This window comes from Pseudophryne corroboree (assembly GCF_028390025.1).
Source record: "Pseudophryne corroboree isolate aPseCor3 chromosome 3 unlocalized genomic scaffold, aPseCor3.hap2 SUPER_3_unloc_7, whole genome shotgun sequence".
NCBI classification, from domain to species: domain Eukaryota; kingdom Metazoa; phylum Chordata; class Amphibia; order Anura; family Myobatrachidae; genus Pseudophryne; species Pseudophryne corroboree.
In genome coordinates, this window is record NW_026967563.1 from 653,619 (window position 1) to 663,352 (window position 9,734).

Consider the following 9,734-nt stretch of genomic DNA (forward strand, 5'->3'; position numbering starts at 1 on the left):
GTCATCACCCAGACACAACCCCTGGTGTTACTGTATATTGCCCCATTCCCAAGCGGTCACCTCTCCAGTCATCACCCAGACACGTCCCCCGGGGTTACTGTATATTGCCCCATTCCCAAGCGGTCACCTCTCCAGTCATCACCCAGACACGTCCCCCGGTGTTACTGTATAATGCCCCATTCCCAGCAGTCACCTCTCGAAGTCATCACCCAGACACAACCCCTGGTGTTACTGTATATTGCCCGATTCCCAAGCGGTCACCTCTCCAGTCATCACCCAGACACGTTCCCCGGTGTTACTGTATAATGCCCCATTCCCAGCAGTCACCTCTCAAGTCATCACCCAGACACAACCCCTGGTGTTACTGTATATTGCCCGATTCCCAAGCGGTCACCTCTCCAGTCATCACCCAGAGACGTCCTCCGGTGTTACTGTATAATGCCCCATTCCGAGCAGTCACCTCTCCAGTCATCACCTAGACACATTCCCCGGTGTTACTGTATAATGCCCCATTCCCGCCAGTCACCTCTCCAGTCATCACCCAGACACGTTCCCTGGTGTTACTGTATAATGCCCCATTCCCAGCTGTCACCTCTCCAGTCAGCAACTGAATGATCTTCTTGGTGAGTTCCAGGATCTTCTGATCATTGTGTATCTCATGTGTCAGTGAGTGAGGTGGAGGCACCGTGAAGGGGCTCTGGGTTCTACTCAGTCCTCCTGATACAGGGGGATGGCTGCTGGGTGTCTCATACTCATTGGATGTCTTCTTCACTATTGTGTAATCCTGTGTAATGGTGGAGACATCAAATATCAATATATACACTCCCAGATCCCCTCACCTCCCCAGTCATGTCCCTGTATTATTACTATAGATATGTGATGTCACTGTGACACTCCCAGATCCCCTCACCTCCTCAGTCATGTCCCTGTATTATTACTATAGATATAAGTGATTTTTCTGTGATGCTCCCAGATCCCCCAAACTCACCAGTCATGTCCATGTATTATTACTATAGATATAAGTGACATCACAGTGACGCTCCTAGATCTCCTCATGTCCCTGTATTATTACTATAGATATAAGTGACGTCACTGTGACTCTGCCAGCCCCCTTCAATTCCCCAGTCACGTCCCTGTATTATTGATATAGATATAAGTGATTTCTCTGTGACGCTCCCAGATCCTATCACCTTCACAGTCATGTCCCTGTATTATTACTATAGAGATGAGTGACGTCACTATGAAGCCCCAAGATTCCTTCACCTCCCCATTCATGTCCCTATATTATTACTATAGACAAAAGTGACATCACTGTGACACTCCCAAATCTCCTCACCTCCCCAGTCATGTCCCTGTATTATTACTATAGACAAAAGTGACATCACTGTGACACTCCCAAATCCCCTCACCTCCCCAGTCATGTCCCTGTATTATTCCTATAGATATATGTGATATCAAAGTGATGCTCCCAGATCCCTTCAACTCCCCAGTCATGTCCCTCTATTATTACTATAGATATATGTGACTTCACTGTGCCGCTCCCAGATCCCTATACCTCCCCAGTTATGTCCCTGTAAAACTATAGATATGTGATGTCACTGAGACACTCCCAGATCACCTCCCCTCCCCTGTCATGTCCCTGTGTTATTACTATAGATATGTGACATCACTGCGCCGCTCCCAGATCCCCTTTCCTCCCCAGTCATGTCCCTGTATTATCACTATAGATATAAGTGATGTCACTGTGACGCGCCCAGATCCCGTCACCTCCCCAATCATGTCAGTATATTATTACTATAGATACAAGTGATTTCACTGTGATGCTCCCAGATCCCCCCACCTCCGCAGTCAAGTCCCTGTATTATTACTATAGATATAAGTTACTTATCAGTAACACTTCAAAATCCCCTCACCTCCCCAGTCATGTCCCTATATTATTACTATAGATATCAGTGATGTCACTGCGATGCTCTAAGACCCCCTCACCTCCCCACTGACATCGCTGTATTATTAGTATAGATATGTGACCTCACTGTTACGATCCGATTCCCTAACCTCCCCAGTCATATCCCTGTATTATAACTATAGATATTAGTAATGTCACCGTGACACTCCCAGATCCCCTCACCTCCCCAGTCACGTCCCTGTATTATTACTATAGAAAAGAGTAATTTCACTGTATAGCTTCAAGAGCCACACACCTCATTAGTCATGTCCCTGTATTATTACCATAGATATAAGTGACATCACTGTGACGCTCCTAGATCTGCCCCACCTCCCCAGTCATGTCCCTGTATTATTACTATATCTATAAGGTCACTGTGACGCTCCCAGATCCCCTCATCTCCCCAGTCATGTCCCTGTATTATTACTGTAGATATTAGTGAGGTCACTGTGACACTCCCAGATCCACTCACGTCCCCAGTCATGTCCCTTTATTATTACTATAGATATTAGGTCACAGTGATGCTCCCAGATCCCCTCACCTCCCCAGTCATGTACCTGTATTATTACTCTAGATATAAGGTCATTGTGATGCTCCCAGGTCCCCCTCACCTCACCAGTCATGTTCCTGTATTGTTAATATAGATATAAGTGATGTCACTGTGACACTCCCAGATCCCCTCACCTCCCCAGTCATGTCCCTGTATGATTACTATAGATATAAGGTCACTGTGACGCTTCAAGATCCCCTCACCTCCTCAGTCATGTTCCTGTATTGTTACTATAGATAGAGCAAACATAGAATAAAGAAGACTCTTGTTTGGGTGCACTCTTGTTAAATGTGTATTTGTGAATAATATTAAGACATAAAGTTTTATTATGCTTTATTAAAATATTGTCCGTATCCACTCATTCTCCCCATGAAATTATTGTAAATCACAAGAAGGAGATACCCACAAATGTATTTGTTGGGGAAAAAAAGGTTACAAACGGGGTTAGTATGTCCTGGTTTAGTCTATCCCAATATAGACTGGCATGGAGGTGTAGATATAATCGCCATACACCTGTTCTCATGCCATACCAGTACAAGCAATGCTTGTGTTAATGGGACCAAAATTGGTCATGCAAAAGTAGGTATCAATTACACCGGGAGTGTGTATAGCATATATACTACCTCGTCCTGTCCTCAGCACACAAACCCTAATGGGTGTGCCTGATATGGTTGGAATTAATAATTCCTAATTAATTCTCGCCTGAGAAAATAACCATACATCTGTTCTCATACCGTATCAGTACAGGCAGCGCATATATTGATGAGACCAAAGTTAATCATGTACACATATTCTTGCCTGAAAAAAAATCAGGAAAAATAAATACAGGTGGGAAAGAAGAAGTAGTGGTGATACTGCTGTTGGTATTGAGTTTTAAATTGAAACAGCCTCAGATTACTACACTGGGTATTCTCTGAGGGTCACCCCTCAGATACTGACCCAGCCCATCACCGTTTTGCTTCCAAGATCAGACGAGGTTGGGCTCTAGCGGTGAGGTATGATAGTAACCTGTAAATGAGGTGTTCCACTCACCAATGAGAGTGCACCTAATCAGTAGATTAAGGGAGAAGTGTGGATCTGCTGTCTATGTTAGACCTGGGATTGCTCCCAGGAATCATGGATGAGAGTCCACGAAAATAAGGAAAGTAATGAATTCTTTATTAGAAATAAGAAGATAACACAATACACTATTCAGGCATAATTGCACATCTGTATTGTCTATGGTATGTGTTCACGGTGTCTCCGTATGCGTAAATCGTGGAAAATGCCCTATTATGGGAGAAAATTTCATCCACACATCTTCATTTCAATTTGAACAACATATCCAATAGTATCAGAAAGAAAGGTCTCAGATGCAGTGTATGTAAGAATATATGACGGGTGAAGGTAATATAGTAATCAAGTACAGCATACGTGTATCACGGCTGGAGCTATCATCTCCATTCATTGGTTACACCTAGGATAGATATGCTGTCTTAAACATCAATTAGTGTATACGCCACCGAATAATTACAAAAACTGATAGAAAAAATAATATCAAAGGTGATACCGATTACCGCCCAGGTCCCTGGGTCAGTTAAGGGTGATTCTTAGTATTGGTATTCTCCCGTGTAGGATCCTATTGCATGCCTTGCTCAGAGTCCTTATTGCATATTTGGATAGGAAAACGCGTTTCACCCGTAACAACGGGCTTGCTCACTTCCAATGCTCACTTCAGCATTGGAAGTGAGCAAGCCCGTTGTTACGGGTGAAACGCGTTTTCCTATCCAAATATGCAATAAGGACTCTGAGCAAGGTATGCAATTGGATCCTACACGGGAGAATACCAATACTACCAATCACCCTTAACTGACCCAGGGACCTGGGCGGTAATCGGTATCACCTTTGATATTATTTTTTCTATCAGTTTTTGTAATTATTCGGTGGCGTATACACTAATTGATGTTTAAGACAGCATATCTATCCTAGGTGTAACCAATGAATGGAGATGATAGCTCCAGCCGTGATACACGTATGCTGTACTTGATTACTATATTACCTTCACCCGTCATATATTCTTACATACACTGCATCTGAGACCTTTCTTTCTGATACTATTGGATATGTTGTTCAAATTGAAATGAAAATGTGTGGATGAAATTTTCTCCCATAATAGGGCATTTTCCACGATTTACGCATACGGAGACACCGTGAACACATACCATAGACAATACAGATGTGCAATTATGCCTGAATAGTGTATTGTGTTATCTTCTTATTTCTAATAAAGAATTCATTACTTTCCTTATTTTCGTGGACTCTCATCCATGATTCCTGGGAGCAATCCCAGGTCTAACATAGACAGCAGATCCACACTTCTCCCTTAATCTACTGATTAGGTGCACTCTCATTGGTGAGTGGAACACCTCATTTACAGGTTACTATCATACCTCACCGCTAGAGCCCAACCTCGTCTGATCTTGGAAGCAAAACGGTGATGGGCTGGGTCAGTATCTGAGGGGTGACCCTCAGAGAATACCCAGTGTAGTAATCTGAGGCTGTTTCAATTTAAAACTCAATACCAACAGCAGTATCACCACTACATCTTCTTTCCCACCTGTATTTATTTTTCCTGATTTTTTTTCAGGCAAGAATATGTGTACATGATTAACTTTGGTCTCATCAATATATGCGCTGCCTGTACTGATACGGTATGAGAACAGATGTATGGTTATTTTCTCAGGCGAGAATTAATTAGGAATTATTAATTCCAACCATATCAGGCACACCCATTAGGGTTTGTGTGCTGAGGACAGGACGAGGTAGTATATATGCTATACACACTCCCGGTGTAATTGATACCTACTTTTGCATGACCAATTTTGGTCCCATTAACACAACCATTGCTTGTACTGGTATGGCATGAGAACAGGTGTATGGCGATTATATCTACACCTCCATGCCAGTCTATATTGGGATAGACTAAACCAGGACATACTAACCCCGTTTGTAACCTTTTTTTCCCCAACAAATACATTTGTGGGTATCTCCTTCTTGTGATTTACAATAATTTCATGGGGAGAATGAGTGGATACGGACAATATTTTAATAAAGCATAATAAAACTTTATGTCTTAATATTATTCACAAATACACATTTAACAAGAGTGCACCCAAACAAGAGTCTTCTTTATTCTATGTTTGCTCTAGCTTTTTCCTGACTCTGGGTGCACCACCAGATGGCAATAAGAGATTATCTCCGTATAAATGTATACTGGTCACTGTATAGGTCATTGGTACGGCCTCATCTAGAATACTGTATTCAGTTCTGGAGGCCATATCTTCAAAAGGATATTAATACATTAGAAACTGTACAAAGGAGGGCAACTAAAATGGTGCATGGCCTACATCACAAAACATACCCAGAAAGACTAAGAAATCTCAATATGTATAGTTTGGAGCAGAGAAGAGAAAGGGGGGACATGATAGAAACTTTCAAATATATGAAGGGTTTTAACAAAGTCCAGGAGGGAAACATTCTCCAAATGAAGAGAAGCAATAGGACACGAGGACATGCACTGAGACTGGAGGGGGGGAGGTTCAGGGGAAATTTGCGGAAAAATTATTTCACAGAAAGGGTAGTGGACAAGTGGAATAGCCTCCCATCAGAGGTGGTAGAGGCTAAGACAGTAGAGCAATTTAAACATGCATGGGATAGACATAAGGATATCCTTACAAAGAAATAAGGAACAAATAAGGTTAGTGATAAAAAAAAAAATAATATATAAAAAAAAAAAAAAGGGGCAGACTAGATGGGCCAAGTGGTTCTTATCTGCCGACAAATTCTATGTTTCTATGTTCTATGTTTGTAAACACATGTAATTGTGTAATACTGGTGCGGAATCACCAACCTTCCTTGTTACTATAGATATAAGGTCACTGTGACGCTCCCAGATCCTATCACCTTCACAGTCATGTCCCTGTATTATTACTATAGAGATGAGTGACGTCACTATGAAGCCCTAAGATTCCTTCATCTCCCCATTCATGTCCCTGTATTATTACTATAGACAAAAGTGACATCACTGTGACACTACCAAATCCCCTCACCTCCCCAGTCATGTCCCTGTATTATTACTATAGACAAAAGTGACATCACTGTGACACTCCCAAATCCCTTCACCTCCCCAGTCATGTCCCTGTATTATTCCTATAGATATATGTGACATCAAAGTGATGCTCCCAGATCCCTTCAACTCCCCAGTCATGTCCCTCTATTATTACTATAGATATATGTGACTTCACTGTGCCAATCCCAGATCCCTATACCTCCCCAGTTATGTCCCTATAAAACTATAGATATGTGATGTCACTGAGACACGCCCAGATCACCTCACCTCCCCTCTCATGTCCCTGTGTTATTACTATAGATATGTGACATCACTGCGCCGCTCCCAGATCCCCTTTCCTCCCCAGTCATGTCCCTGTATTATTACTATAGATATAAGTGATGTCACTGTGACGCGCCCAGATCCCGTCACCTCCCCAGTCATGTCCCTATATTATTACTATAGATACAAGTGATGTCACTGCGATGCTCTAAGACCCCCTCACCTCCCCACTGACATCGCTGTATTATTAGTATAGATATGTGACCTCACTGTTACGATCCGATTCCCTAATCTCCCCAGTCATATCCCTGTATTATAACTATAGATATTAGTAATGTCACAGTGACACTCCCAGATCCCCTCACCTCCCCAGTCATGTCCCTGTATTATTACTATAGATATAAGGTCACAGTGATGCTCCCAGATCCTATCACCTCCCCAGTCATGTCCCTGTATTATTACTATAGATATAAGTGATGTCACTGTGACACTCCCGAATCTTCTCACCTCCCCAGTCATGTCCCTGTATTATTACTATAGATATAAGGTCACTGTGATGCTCCCAGATCCTCTCATCTCCCCAGTTATGTCCCTGTATTATTACTATAGATATAAGGTCCCTTTGACACTCCCAGATCCCCTCACCTCCCCAGTCATGTCCCTGTATTATTACTGTAGATATTAGTGAGGTCACTGTGACACTCCCAGATAAACTCACCTCCCCAGTCATGTCCATGTATGATTACTATAGATATAAGGTCACTGTGACGCTCCCAGATCCCCTAATCTCCCCAGTCATGTCCCTGCATTATTACTGTAGATATTAGTGAGGTCACTGTGACACTCCCAGATCCACTCACCTCCCCAGTCATGTCCCTTTATTATTACTATAGATATTAGGTCACTGTGATGCTCCCAGATCCCCTCACCTCCCCAGTCATGTCCCTGTATTATTACTCTACATATAAGGTCATTGTGATGCTCCCAGGTCCCCCTCACCTCTCCAGTCATGTTCCTGTATTGTTACTATAGATATAAGTGATGTCACTGTGACACTCCCAGATCACCTCACCTCCCCAGTCATGTCCCTGTATGATTACTATAGATATAAATCACTGTGACGCTCCAAGATCCCCTCACCTCCCCAGTAATGTTCCTGTATTATTACTATAGATATAAGGTCACTGTGACGCTCCCAGATCCACTCACCTCCCCAGTCATGTCCCTGTATTATTACTATAGATATAAGGTCACTGAGACGCTCCCAGATCCACTCACCTCCCCAGTCAGTAGGTAGATGATCTCCAGGGTGATATTTATTATCTTTTCAGTCCTGTGACTCCTGTCCTTGTCCATCCTTTGTGAATCAGAGAGAATACAGAACGTGTGATGTGTAATAAAGAGTCTGTTCCTCACAGCTGGAGTTCCTGGAATAAATATAATACATAAAACATATTGCACATGTAACATAGTAAATGTGGAATAGAGTGATCATTAAGTCTCCTGTTTCCCCACAGCCATAGAGTCCTGGTCAGTGTCTCCAAGGTTCCTGTGACCCAGCCCCATAAGGCTGTACTGCATAGTGGGCCTGATCTAGATTGTAGCGCTATTGTGGGTGGAGTCACAATGAGCTGATGTTCGGTACACCGGTCATGTGCAAGACCCGTACGGAGCATGTGCTCTATGTGTCCTGAGTTGTCAGACGAGTATGGCTGCAGCCATGAAGTGGTGTAAGGGTGAGAATTGGTTGTGAAGGGACAGGGTCTCCTGAGGGAATTTTCATGGCCTCATTCATGGAGCTGCGGCGTACAGTCTCCGTGACCTCAGGTTTCACAGATCCAGCCGATGGTGTAGCAGAGGTGGCAGGAGACAGGCAGGGGAAAGGCTGCAGGAGACAGGCAAGGGAAAGCCTGCAGGAGACAGAGAGGGGAAAGGCTGCAGGAGACAAGCAGGGGAAAGGCTGCAGGAGACAGGCATGGGAAAGGCTGCAGGAGACAGGCAGGGGAAAGGCTGCAGGAGACAGGCAGGGGAAAGGCTGCAGGAGACAGGCAGGGGAAAGGCTGCAGGAGACAAGCAGGGGAAAGGTTGCAGGAGACAGGCAGGGGAAAGGCTGCAGGAGACAAGCAGGGGAAAGGCTGAAGGAGACAGGCAGGGGAAAGGTGGCTGGAGACAGGCAGGTGAAAGGTGGCCGGAGACAGGCAGGGGAAAGGCAGCAGGAGACAGACGGGGGGAGGCGGCAAGAAACAATGTGGCAGATGTATTAACCTGGAGAAGGCATAAAATGGCGTTTTGAGAACCGAGTAAAACCGAACCCGCTCATCTTTATAAGGAAATGATAAACCAGTGATAAATGCAAGGTGATAAACACACCAACCAATCAGTTCCAATATGTAAATTAACAGTTAGGAGGTGATTGGCTTGTGAGTGTATCACCTTTAATTTTTCACTGGTTTATCACTTCCTTATGCCATCTCCAGGTTAATACATCAGCCCCATTATTTGTTCTCAGGAGATTGAATAAATCATTTGTAATAAAAGTTGAAGTTTTATTCTTTGAGAATATCTCATTATTTCTTCACAAAAATGCGCCCACAAAGAAGTCCACTTTCTTTCTCTTGTCACTGTGGCACTCCCAGGTCCCCCTCACCTCCCCAATCATGTCCCTGTATTATTACTATACATATTAGTGAGGTCACTGTTACATTCCCAGACCCCTCATCTCCCCAGTCATGTTCCTGTATAATTACTATAGATATAAGTGATGTCACTGTGACACTCCCAGGTCCCCCTCACCTCCCCAATCATGTCCCTGTACTATTACTATAGATATTAGTGAGGTCACTGTTACATTCCCAGACCCCTCACCTCCC

At 43.6% G+C, this 9,734-nt stretch overlaps 2 pseudogenes; one reads left to right on the forward strand and one right to left on the reverse strand.

Annotated features, from left to right (window-relative positions):
- Window positions 1-3,386: 3,386 nt before the first annotated feature.
- LOC134984652 (5S ribosomal RNA) lies at window positions 3,387-3,504 on the reverse strand (annotated as a pseudogene).
- A 1,406-nt stretch (window positions 3,505-4,910) lies between these two features.
- LOC134984653 (5S ribosomal RNA) lies at window positions 4,911-5,028 on the forward strand (annotated as a pseudogene).
- The last annotated feature ends 4,706 nt before the right edge of the window (window positions 5,029-9,734 follow it).